Genomic DNA, 12828 nt, shown 5'->3' on the forward strand with positions numbered 1-12828 from the left:
CCAGGCTGGAGTGCAGTGGTGTGATCTTGGCTCACTACAACCTCTGCCTCCCAGGTTCAAGTAATTCTCCTGCCTCAGCCTCCCAAGTAGCTAGGACTACAGGAGTGTGCCACCACATCAGGCTAATTTTTTTGTATTTTTAGTAGAGACGGGATTTCACCATGTTAGCCAGGATGATCTCCATCTCCTGACCTCATGATCCGCCCACCTTGGCCTTCCAAAGTGCTGGGATTACAGTCGTGAGCCACCGTGCGCAGCCTTCAGAGGAAGTTCTTTGGGGTAAACATCAGCTGTTCTTTGTATCTGGGGCATATAGGGGGTCTGTGTGGCTTTGGCTTTCTCAATAGAAAATAAACCCAGAAATACTTTGTAGGGTGCTGCAGGAACAAAGCCAAACAGACTTGTTAATGTGTTTCCGAGACCAAATATTTTTCTACCAATCACAACTGGTAGAAATAATTTATTATTACAATAATAAATTATTATAATAATTGAATAATCCCAGAAGCATGTACTCTTAGAAAAAAAGAGGAAAATAGCTTAGAAATAAAATGTGAACAAAAAACATAAGCTGGTGAATGAAAAATGAGAAATATTGCTATGTAGTAAAGATACAATATTGTGAAGTCTACCCAATGTCAAATGTCTGGTAAAAACTGGGGAAGAGGCTGAGCACAGTTGCTCACACCTGTAATCCCAGCACTTTGGGAGCCAAGGCAGGCAGATCACTTGAGGTCAGGAGTTCAAGACCATCCTGGCCAACAGGCTAAAACCCTGTCTGTACTAAAAATACAAAATTAGCCCAGTGTGGTGTTGCGCACCTGTAATACCAGCAACCTAGGAGGCTGAGGCAGGAGAATCGCTTGAGCCTGGGAGGCAGAGGTTGCAGCGAGCTGTGATCACATCACCGTGTTCCAGCCTGGGTGACAGAGCAAGACTCTGTCTCAAAACAACAAGTACAAAAACAAAACAAAATAAAAACTGAGGGAAAAAAATGTAAGCCTGTTATAGAGGCAAGAAGCTCAACTATGTGAGATTATTTGTGATTATCCCAGATGTGACTGGGAAGAGACAGAAAAGTAACAGTGTTAGTTAAATCCCCATGGATTCTTTGCCTCCAAGCCAAATATCATGACTGTCTACCTAATTACATCCCCCGACTCCTGGTTCCCCCACCACCCCCTGACACTACCACCAAATACACGAACATATACTATGTCTTTGTATATGTAAAATGAAAATCATTGCAGGAGAAGATCATGCAGTAGTGGTGTTTTTCATGAAAGGCTGTGAGTTACATTGGTATGAAAGCAACATATCCCTCATGGCTGTTTTCACTGGCAACTTTCTTCTGTCTAATGTTAGCAGTGAAGGCTTGGCTTGAAAAGGCTTGTGAATTCTTTTAGCACAACCTTTGTTGGGAAAATGAATTACAAGTGGTTCATTTGATGCTGATCCTTTTGTCATTGCCATTTATAGCTATTCTGTTTATTCACTTTGTGAGAGCCATTCTGAGAATTGATGAATGTGTTTTATGAGCGAATATAAGAGCCCTGCAATTTGTTTTGATTGGTCTCTATTTGGATTCATAGTGAGCAGGTGCCATCGTTTGGAATTGGTTTTGGCAGTGGCTTGGTTATATAAATATTAGATACATGAAGTGAAACCTCATTTAAATTATTTTCATCAGTAAGAATAGGAGAGGTTTACATTGCATATAAGGCACCATAGTTCTATTTTTACAGCTTCGAACCGTACCAATGTGTAATGTACCATATGTCTGAACGTATGTATGTAGAAGTGGCCTCCATTGTACAAATATTTAACATACAGGTTTTCTGCATTTAAGAGTTTATGCAAATATTCTTTTAAACACTCTAAGCCTATGATTTCTTAATGTAAGAGAAATTTTTTTCTGGTCTGAAAACTACAGGTATTTCTGCTTTGGGAACTATGTTAAGGATCGTTTTAGTTTGGTGTATTTTTTTTTGTTGTTGTTTATATTTAAGCCTCAGAAAATAACCCAGCACATTTTTAAAGCTTTGCTTCCTCCTGCTTTGTTTTTGTTTTTGTTGTTTTTGTTGCCAAACCCACATTAAAAAAAAATACCATGCCTCTTTATAAGTACACTGGAAGAAGAACTATAATACTTCCTATCTTCCCAGCAAAACTATTTACCAGGCTGATGTTTTCCTAAGCATAGCTCCCTAGGTTTTCATGAATCCATATAAATTTTCACACATTTGTTTTTATTCCAGCAAAAGATTTAACAGGGGCTTATGAACATAGGTGGAAGGAGCAATGAGAAAGTCCATTGGTAACTCTTTAAGTAACATTCTAAACCTCAGGCTACTTCCTGGCAATTTTTTTTTTTTTTTTTTTTGAGACAGAGTTTCACTCTTGTTACCCAGGCTGGAGTGCAATGGCGCGATCTCGGCTCACCGCAACCTCCGCCTCCCGGGTTCAGGCAATTCTCCTGCCTCAGCCTCCTGAGTAGCTGGGATTACAGGCACGCACCACCATGCCCAGCTGAATTTTTGTATTTTTAGTAGAGACGGGGTTTCACCATGTTGACCAGGATGGTCTCGATCGCTTGACCTCGTGATCCACCCGCCTCGGCCTCCCAAAGTGCTGGGATTACAGGCGTGAGCCACCACGCCCAGCCTGGCAAATTCTTAAAATGCGAGACTCATGATCTCTGAGTACACCCATGAAAATTTAACTACCTTTCATGCTGCTGGGTCTTTTTGTAAGCAAGCAACAGGGTGCCTGTCCTCTTTCCCACTCTCTACCTCTCAACCTTATGTCCCCAGCAAACAGCTCCAAGTCCGACTTCAGTGTTCTTTGTAAGTGAAGCTTTCCATGAGCCCCAGAGGCTGACTTACGCAGTTCCTCCTCCAAAAACCCAGAGTAAAGGACATGTCACATTATAAAATGTAGCTATTGCAATGCGTGTCTCTTCAGCTAATAGGATTTTTTTGAAGACAAGGATCTGTCCTTGTCATTATGGCCCCAGGCCTAGCTTACTGCCTGACATGTTATGCTCCATAAATGTTCATTGAATGAATGAAAGAGTTGATTTATTTGGTGTTAGGTAACAAAAATGAACTCAAAAGAGCATAAATAAAACAAAAATGATTACCATTGACCAGGCATGGTGGTGCATACCTGTAATCCCAGCACTTTGGGAGGCTGCGGTGGGCAAATCATGAGATCAAGAGCTCGAGACCATCCTGGCCAACATGATGAAACCCCATCTCTACTAAAAATACAAAAATTAGCCATGCATGGTGGTGTGTACCTGCAGTCCTAGCTACTAGGGAGGCTGAGCCAGGAGAATCGCTTGAACCCAGGAGGTGGAGACTGCAGTGAGCCGAGATTGCACCACTGCACTCCAGACTGGTGAGAGAGCAAGACTCCATCTCAAAAAAAAAAAAAAATTTTTTTTTTACATTAACATGCAGGTGTGACCATGGCCCAGATTATCTTCTAATTGCCTTCCCTTTGGGGAAATGTTAACATACACAGCCTGAATGGCAAGAAAATATTTGAGTGTGGCTGTCCTATTGGAAACCCATTTCCCATAGGGCAAGTTGCACTCATAATAACCAAATAATCAATGAGTCCCCTCCTCACTCCAAAGAGGATTTGAGGTGAGGCCCCACCTAAGAAACTTGACAGAGGCACCAAAACAAAAGCACTGTCGAATGGAGTCAGCACAATTTATAATTGAAGAGAAGTGGATAGTAGCAGAGATGAACATGAAACCCAGAGCTTCAGAGGCATATCCCAGTGTTCTTCCAATTAATTCTTGTTGCTTCACTTTATCAGTGTTTAATAAAGTGTTTCTTTTTATGAGAGGATGAATAAGGACTCATGACTAGTGTCCCTCACCTCTTGTGTCTACAGATTGGCCTAGTTAAATGATTAGGTAATTAGCAGTTTTCCCCTTTATTTGGCATGTATGAGAAGCAAACTCATCTATGGCAAATTAAAAATACTAAGTTATATGGCCCTAGTTGTAGAATTAGAGGTCAAAAGGGTTGCTTTTTACTCAAATATGGCCCCCAGGAGCAGTATAGCTAAAACTTTAGGTAGCTATAGAGTTTTAAAAAGCTCCTCTACCACCTTTTCAATTAAGACTTTCCCTCTGGGTTGAGGCTCACTGATGTAGAACAAGTTTTATAGGAAATAAATATGTAAATTAATATTGTTGGTTAACTTTTTGATTGCATTTACAAATTGAAAAATATAGTGCAATATTGATTGGACAGTCTTCTCATTGTTTCTAAGTAGGAGAAAACAAGAGAGACAGGTGTATGGTAGAAAGAGCATTAGGTTTGAAGTCAAGACAACTCTGGATCAAATCTCAGTCCTACCACTTGACTGGACTCCAGGAAAGTCATCCCAAGTCACAACCTCGCTCTTCTCCTTCCTCCTAGACTTGATGAATGCAGGGGCTCAGTAGACTCTGACTACTTGGTGTTGTAATCCACTTAAGCTCCTAACAGATTCCATTCCCAGAGCCATAACAATAGAAATGTGTGTACGAGCTCCTAGCCTACCTCCCAATCCACATTTCCATTGAGAATCATGTTTCTCAGGCTTATCTTTCCCATTTTCATTATAATTTGTTTCATTTTATGGCCCATCATTGACTTGTTTGTCCTCAGAGCCATTCTTTACTCCTCCCCTGTTCTGTATCACAGGGAGGTCATCCCATATAGGATGCATTTCTTAGGCTTCCTATGGGCTCAGACGCTTTTCAGGAGGTTGGCCTCTGGGAGCCATAGACAGGGATTGGCAGGCAGAAGGTGCATGGCAGAAACCAGGATGTTCTCCCCCACCCTGTCTGTCTTGGTTGGCATCTCCAATAGTGACTGTCTTCTCCATACCTCTAAACATACCTCTCCTACTGTAGTTCCAACTTCTGCCAGTCAACCCCTATCATGATGTTCTGACCCTAACTGACCTCTGTTTTTGAGGTCTGTTAACACTACCTCCTCTTGTGCATGCAGCCCTAAAAGCAATAGTGGCATCATGTAGACTTTAATCTGTTTCATCACTGTGTCTTGCTTAGCTTTTCGGCTCACCCATCACTTTTGTAACCAAGTCCATGTATCAAATTTCCCCTCTTTAATATTTCCAAAGTGGTTTCAGACCCTGAAAGCACTCCTGAAGTGATAAACTCTCTGTATTGCCTTTACTAGTCAGAGTAGCTTAGATGATCCCAAGCATGTGAAGCATGCTGAAAATACTGACTCCTTAGGTCCACCACACAGATTCACTGGTTTCAGTGTGTAGCCCCAGAAGCTGAATTTTCAAAAAGCCCCTACTGGTGGTTGTAATGCCCAGCGCTGGTTTAGAGAACAGCAAAGCTAGGCTGAGATGGAGTTGCGCAGGGTGCAAGTGGGTGGTTGCCAGTTTCATTCACCAACTAAGGGCTTCTCTTTTACAAACCAGCCTCACAGCAAGCGAGACCAGCTCAGCAAAATTAAAATGACTGCATCCTGTGGACTTTAAAGGACAGTCAGTTATAAGTGTCAAAATAGCACATGTTAAATTGGGGAGTGCCAAGAGATTATTTGCAAGATTAAATGAGATCACATATGTGGCAGCATTTCACACATCGTAGTTGCTCAATAAATGATCTTTCCTTCTCTCAAATTGACTGAAAACATAGAACTGTAGAAAGCTATGAAATAGTATAAATTATTTATTCCTTAAGATCACAGAATCCAGATACTAAATACCAGAAATAATAGATAAGTAACTACGTAGTCAAAAAAAAAAGTCATTGCCTGGGCATGTATTATTGCTCACTGGGCTGGTGTCTCAACAGTAGAATCATATGACACCATAGGTTAGCTGTCTTTCATATCAGAAATAATTATTTAAAATAAGTTTTAACTGGACTCTTGTGTCGTATTACATAGCAACATTTTCTAAGGAGACCTGAACCTTGTGAGTATGTCGTTACTTGACCATTGGAATTTCTGCATTCCAGGCTCTTGCCAGAGACTACAAATTTGAGTGCTCCACTGTCCAATTCTTATCAAATGGCTGGTTATGAGAAATAATATTCATGGAGGACTGCCTGAAAGATATGCAGCCTGTTAATTCCTCATTGAGATAATAAATTCTATTCATGGTTTAAGCCAGGTAATCACATAGATGCCTATTTGGATCTCTATGTATTTACTTCTTGTCAGTTTCTCTTTACTGGGGAAGTTGAATGAAAAAAGGCACATCAATCATTATGGAATCTTGAACAGCGTTATAAGAGAAAACCCTAAGAGATTTCCAGACAGAGAAAGCTAGTATGTTTCCAATGCAGGAACATCAGACTAACATGAAATTACTCATCTACAAACTGAGAAGTAAGCAGTCGGCAATACTGTATTTATAGAAAGATGGGACAAAAGACCTGTGAGCCAAGAATCTGGTGCTAGCCAAGAGATCTATTCCTACATAAGGGCAAAAGGAAGACATTTCTGGACGTGGAGTTACTCAGAGTGGACTATCTACAATTCCACTTCTGAGAATTGAATCAGGACATAGGTGTCAAGGTAGGAGGAGATGAAGAGCCAAAAAAAGAGTGATGACCAATGAACATTGCAAAACTTATAGTCAAGTCTAAATAAATGATCATAATGTGACTATGAAGTCTAAATTGTTCATTAAGATTTCTTGGAGCAGAAGATACATATATTGACTATGAGGAGATATTTAGTAGTTTAGAGTGGAGCAGACAATGAAAGAGTAAAAATATTCCAAGTGTCTCTCCCTATGGACAAGAAAGAAATGAAATGTCATGGATTGGGTTCTCTGAAAGCAAGCACTGGGACACAGTTTTGGTTGCAAGATACTAATTAGGAATTAACACCTGTGTATTGTGTTCCCCAGAAAGATATGTTGAAGTCCTAGTTTTCAGTATCTGTGCATGTGACCTTATTTGGAAACAGGGTCTTTGCAAATACAATCAAGTTAAGTGAGTTCATGAGGGTGAGCTCCAACCCAGTGTAGCTGGTGTTCTTATAAGAAAAGGAAAATGCCACATGAAGAGGGAGACACATGGAGAGAAGTGCTATATGGGGACAGAGTAACTTAGCAGCAAACCAAAAGATACCAAGATAGATGGCTACCACCAGAAGCTAAAAGAAGCAAGGAAGAATTCTGTTGAGTCTCAGAGGGAGCCTGGCCCTGCTAGTACCTTTATTTTGGTCTTCTGGCCTCCAGAGCTGTGGGAAAATAAATCTCTGTCATTTGAAGCCACCCAGTCTGTCGTACTTTGTAGGGGAAGCCCTTGGAAACTGATAAACCCTGTAAAAAGATGAGTGAGGAAGCACAAAACCAAAGTCCCATGCAGAACACGCATGGCCTGGGCCACCTTGGTGGGGAGCTGAAGAAAGAGTGCCACCGTGCCACTCAGCCACTAGAGGTGGCTGCCCCAGGAAGGCCGTGACCTAGGCTAGAGTGGATGCCTGCAGAGGCATGCAATAAGGCAGTCTTCCCTCCTTAGAGGGTGATCTGGGCAGCTCATCTCCATGTCTACACAGCAGGTCAAGGGAAAAATGTCTGGGCAGTGAAGATAGTGTATAGTCATTTTGCTTTTTAAATTGAAAAAACATATTTTTAATGATTTAAAATTAGGTAACTGAGCAAACCAGCAGAGAAATAATGAGTAAAAATACGTACAGTAACAATAAATGTAATTAATAGTAAACAAAATGTTATTATAGGCATTGCTTTTATTTCCTGACCAACATAGTTCTGGAATTTGTAAGGCAAAAAAAGAAATATACATACAGGAGAACATGACAAAACTATAATTAGGGAATTTTGATATAATTATTTCATAATTTGGCCAGGCATGGTGGCCATGCCTGTAACCCCAGCACTTTGGGAGGTAGAGGCAGGTAGACCGCTTGAGCTCAAGAGTTTGAGACAAGCCTGGGCAACATAGTGTGAGACCCATCTCTACAAAAAAACTTTTAAAAATTAGTCAGGTGTGGTGGCATGCACCTGTAATCCCAGCTACTCAGGGGGCTGAGGTGGGAGGATTGCTTGAGCCAGGGTGGTGGAGGTTGCAGTGAGCCACAATCACACCACTTCACTCCAGCCTGAGCAACAGAGCCAGACCCTGTCTCAAAAAAAATTAATAATAATAACTCTTTCCTAATTTGACAAAGTAGACAAATAATGATACTGGTTGGTATTCGTATTTAGTGTTTATACCCTATAAACACAGAATCTGCATTATTCTCTTATGTCGATAGAACATTTACAAAAATCTGTTTCTATGGCCACAGGAAAAAACAATGAATTTTAGGGGAAAAGTATTTTACTCATCCCCTTTTCTATCCCACTGTGATAAAACAAACAAAAAAAATTGACAGTGAAATAATAAGTAAAATGTAAATACTTGAAATTAAGAAGCCTTCTTATAGATGATTCCTAGATCAAACTGAAAATAAGATATAAAATGACAAATTCTCTGGAAGTAAAGAGAACATTTCACATCCAAACTTAAGAAGAAATTGCTAATGCATTTAGGAATACTTTATAGCCTAAATGCTTTTGGTACTATTAAAAAAAAAATGATAAACTAAATATTATCTAAGAAATGTTTTTAAAAAACAAAAGAAAGAAGGTATTAATGGCAAAAGCTAAAATTAATATAGTTGGCCACAAAACAATTAAAAGGGAGAATCTGACTAATGACTACATATATATGTATATATATGTGTGTGTGTGTATATATATATATATATATATATATACATACACACACAATATAAAGAATGTACGTATGCACATACAATATTAGGAATGAAGAAAAAAAATTACCCAGGTCCCAAAAGGATTAAAATAATTCAATAAGACAATGTTATGTTCAGGTTTATGGCAATAAATTTTGAAATCTGGAGGAAATTGATGTTTTTCTAATAAATTATAAATTACCAAAAATTTGATTCAAGAAAAGGTTATAAATCCCAAAAGATGAATAATAAACAGAAAAAACTTGAGTGCATATAAAGAAAGCCTTCCAATTTTATGAAAATTATAAATTCCTTCATACCAAAACCTGATAAAGATGGCCATAACAGTTGTTCAATATCACTCATGAAAATATGCTTTTAAAAAGGTTAAGAAATCAAATCAAAGTTAAGATTTATTCTAGAAATATAAGACTTTTTAAACTGTATATTTTTATATTTCTAGAAATATAATGATTTATATTTCACTCTATTTAAAAGAGTGATAAATGAAAATATCCAGGAGTGAATTTAGTAAGACATAAGACAAATTAAAAAAAAAAATGATTGTAGTAAAAGACATAAACCAACATTTGAAGAAGTATATTGCTATGCTACCTTTTCAAATGAGAAAACTTATGGTCCTAAAGATAAAAATTCTTCTAAAATTACTATATATAATCCCAGTGAGAATCCCAACTTGGAAGGTAAAAGTGTTGTCAGATCAACATGATTTTTTTTTTTTTTTTTTTGAGACAGAGTTTCACTTTTGTTGCCCAGGCTGGAGTGCAGTGGCCCAGTCTCAGCTCAGTATAACCTTTGTCTCCCGGGTTCAAGCGAAGGGTTTCACCATGTTGGCCAGGCTGGTCTCAAACTCCTGACCTCAGGTGATTTGCCTGTGTCAGCCTCCCAAAGTGCTGGGATTACAGGTATAAGCCACCACATCTGGCCCAATTAACATGTTTTTAAAGGCTACATAAAAATATAAATGCAAGAAAATTTCCAAACTTGAAGGAAAAATAGTGTGGGGAAGTTGTGCCAGCAGACATCAAAGCATACTATCATGTGACTGCATGTAAGACAATATGACATTAGCTTAGGAATCCACAAGTCAGTGTTTGGAACAGAGTAAATGCAGTTACTAAATCAATGTATGTAGGAAACTTAATGTACGCTAAAGGTGGCTTGTCTTTCCAGTATGGAAAAGATTATAAAGTAAATGATTTAGGGAAATTAGCTGTCCATCTGGGGCAACATTCCATTTGGATTAGATTCCATTTGAAGTAAGATCTAATATTAAGATGGACCCATAAATGTATTAAGAGAAAATGTACACTAAAGGTGGGAGAATACATGTATAACATCAGGTTAGGGGGAACTCTCTTTCATAATCCATGATCCAAAAAGGAAGAATTGCAAGATAGGAAATTTATAATCCATAAAGGAATTTGATTATGTAAGGCACATTTGATTGTGTAAAAATTTAAAATGTCTATAATGACAAGACATCCCAAAAGAATAATAATACTTTCAACCTCTAGGACAGAGCTAATGTTTAATATATGAAGAGGTCTCACAAGTTGATTATAAAAGAAAGATAAAACAGTCAGGTATAAAAACAGTTAAAAGGTGTGAACTGGAATTGTAAATCACCAATAAACCTGTGAAAAGAATCAGCCCCATTAGCAGTGAGAGGAGGCGAATTAAAACCACTGAGATGCCCATCAGGTGAGCAAATACTTTTAAAGATGGCAAAACCCACTGCTGATCAGTGTGTCAATAAGCAGGCACTCTCATGCACAGTTGGGCTGAGTGCTTCAGCTTTTGCATGGAAAGAAATGTAGCAATAGCCATTCAAATAGTTAACATGCTTATCATGTTTGGCCCCACAGTTATTCCACTTCTAGGATTCTTTCCCACAAAAATAAAAGTACTAGAACATTGAAGATGTTTGAATAAGGCTGTTTATTCCTGCTCTGGTAAAGATAGCTAAATCTGGAAAACAGTCTGATTGTTCATCCACAGAGGAGTGATTGGTAAACAATGATTATGTCCGTCTTGTGAATATATGCAGTTATTTTTAAATGAGGTAGATAAATAGATTTGAAAAACTGAATATATTGATAAGAGCAAGTTGCAGAAATAAATATGTGTGTGAAAAAGTATACGGAGGATTTTTAAAGGCTGTACGACGGACAGACTGTTCATATTGGTTATCTCGAGGTGGGGGAGATAAGAGGAAGACCTAATTTTTTTTTTTTTTTTTTTTTTTTTTTTTTTTTTTTTTTTTTTTTTTTTTTTTTTTTTTTTTTTTTTTTTTTTTTTTTTTTTTTTTTTAAGAGACAAGAGTCTCACTATGTTGCCCAGGCTGGTCTCGAATTCCTAACCTCTAGCAACCCTCCTACCTTGGCCTCCCAGAGTGCTAGGACTACAGGCAGGAGCCACCAAGCTCTGCCTAATTCACTTTTATTTCATTCCTCTCTACATTTTTAAATTGATTACAATTAGCTAGTATCTCTTCTATATAAAACATAATTATAGCACAAGAGGTTTTTTTGAACTGTTCTTTGAAGTTGTGTCATCTAATCAATCCTTATGGAAATCACAGGTGATTTATCATGGGGCTAATATTGAAAAATTGTCCACATGTCACATGGTGTGTCCTCTATGAAGGTCCATGGGAGAAATTTCCACTCCAGCTTGAATCTTCATATATCTGTGGTTCATGTCAGCTTTTATCTTTTGCTCATTGTGCATCTGGTAACTGATCATGTTTTCCTTTCCTCTGGCAACCAGGAATCTCAGAGTCAAGTTGTAGACTGTATAGTTTATTAACACCCATACCAGGCTCTGTGGCTTATGTTCTATGCATAGCCCTTGCTGATGGAATCATCTTGTTCCCCACATTTATTTTCCCTCATCCACATTCCTTCCTTTGTTTTAATTTTAACTGCTTATATTGTGTGTATCCCTATAGCTACTTCTGATCTTTTTTGGGAGATGTGCTAGGGATATGAATAAATAATGACCAGAAATTTCTATTTTAACAGAAACCTGGGAAAGAAAACGGTCTCAGCAATGAGTACGCCACCCATCACTACCAACAACAGATGACTTGCCATTTCATTTACAAAGGTAAGGAAATACAGTCTATATTTTTAATTAATTCTGATAAAATCAGCATAGAGCCCTTATTATAAATTTATTTACAAATGTTCTAAAACATTATATCTAGGTCATAACCTTTAATTTTGACAACAAATTTGAAACAAATATCAAGCAAACAGCAACAAGAAATTTTATGAATTTTGGTGTGCCAGAAGTGTTAAAAAAATAAAATAAAACAAGATATGGTCTCTCTTACTAACTACTATGTGTGGTTAAATTTTTAAATAGTGTTTTCCTCATTTTTAAGTGTAGCAGTGCTCGCTGTAGAATATTTGGAGAATCTAGCAAAATATAAAAAGGAAAACCTAAAGCTCTCATAATCCCATCTGTAGATAACCACTAGAACTTCTGAGAATGCCTTTCCTCCTTCCTTTTATGTGTACATGGAAAATACATATGATTATAACTTCAAAAAAAATTTTTAGAGACAAGGTCTTACTGTGTCTCCCAGGTGAAATTCATATACCATAAAATTAGCCATTTTTAAATGAACAATTCAGCGTTCATTTTTAGTACGATTTAGTACATTTATAATGTTACACAGCCATTACCTCTATGCAGTTCCAAAACATCTGTATCACCTAAAAGGAAACTCGATGTAGTCAGCCCTTGGTATCTGCAGGTGATTGATTCCAGGACCTGTGGATACCAAAATATACTCAAGTCCCTTATCTAAAATGACATAGTATTTGCTTTTGTTTTTCTTTTTGAGACAGAGTCTTCCTCTGCTGCCCAGGCTGGAGTGCAGTGGTGTGATCATGGCTCACTGCAGCCTCAAACTCCTGGGCTCAAGCAATCCTTCTGCCTCAGCCTCTTATATAGCTGGGACTACAGGTGCAAGCATTGTACCTGGCTAATTTTTTAATTTTTATAGAGATGGGGTCTCACTGTTTTTCTTTTT

The 12828-nt window shown here is 38.1% G+C and overlaps 1 protein-coding gene across 3 annotated transcripts in view; it reads left to right on the forward strand.

Moving 5' to 3' along the window:
* Positions 1-12828, forward strand: part of PIP5K1B (phosphatidylinositol-4-phosphate 5-kinase type 1 beta) — a 334673-nt gene that overhangs the window by 108878 nt on the left and 212967 nt on the right. For all 3 annotated transcript variants that reach the window (XM_017543423.2, XM_037743820.1, XM_037743819.1), the window contains one exon: positions 11810-11894. The gene's annotated coding sequence lies outside the window, so the exon portion shown is untranslated. The remainder of the gene's footprint in view (positions 1-11809; positions 11895-12828) is intronic.

Source organism: Cebus imitator, unplaced genomic scaffold, assembly GCF_001604975.1.
Source record: "Cebus imitator isolate Cc_AM_T3 unplaced genomic scaffold, Cebus_imitator-1.0 Scaffold155, whole genome shotgun sequence".
NCBI classification, from domain to species: domain Eukaryota; kingdom Metazoa; phylum Chordata; class Mammalia; order Primates; family Cebidae; genus Cebus; species Cebus imitator.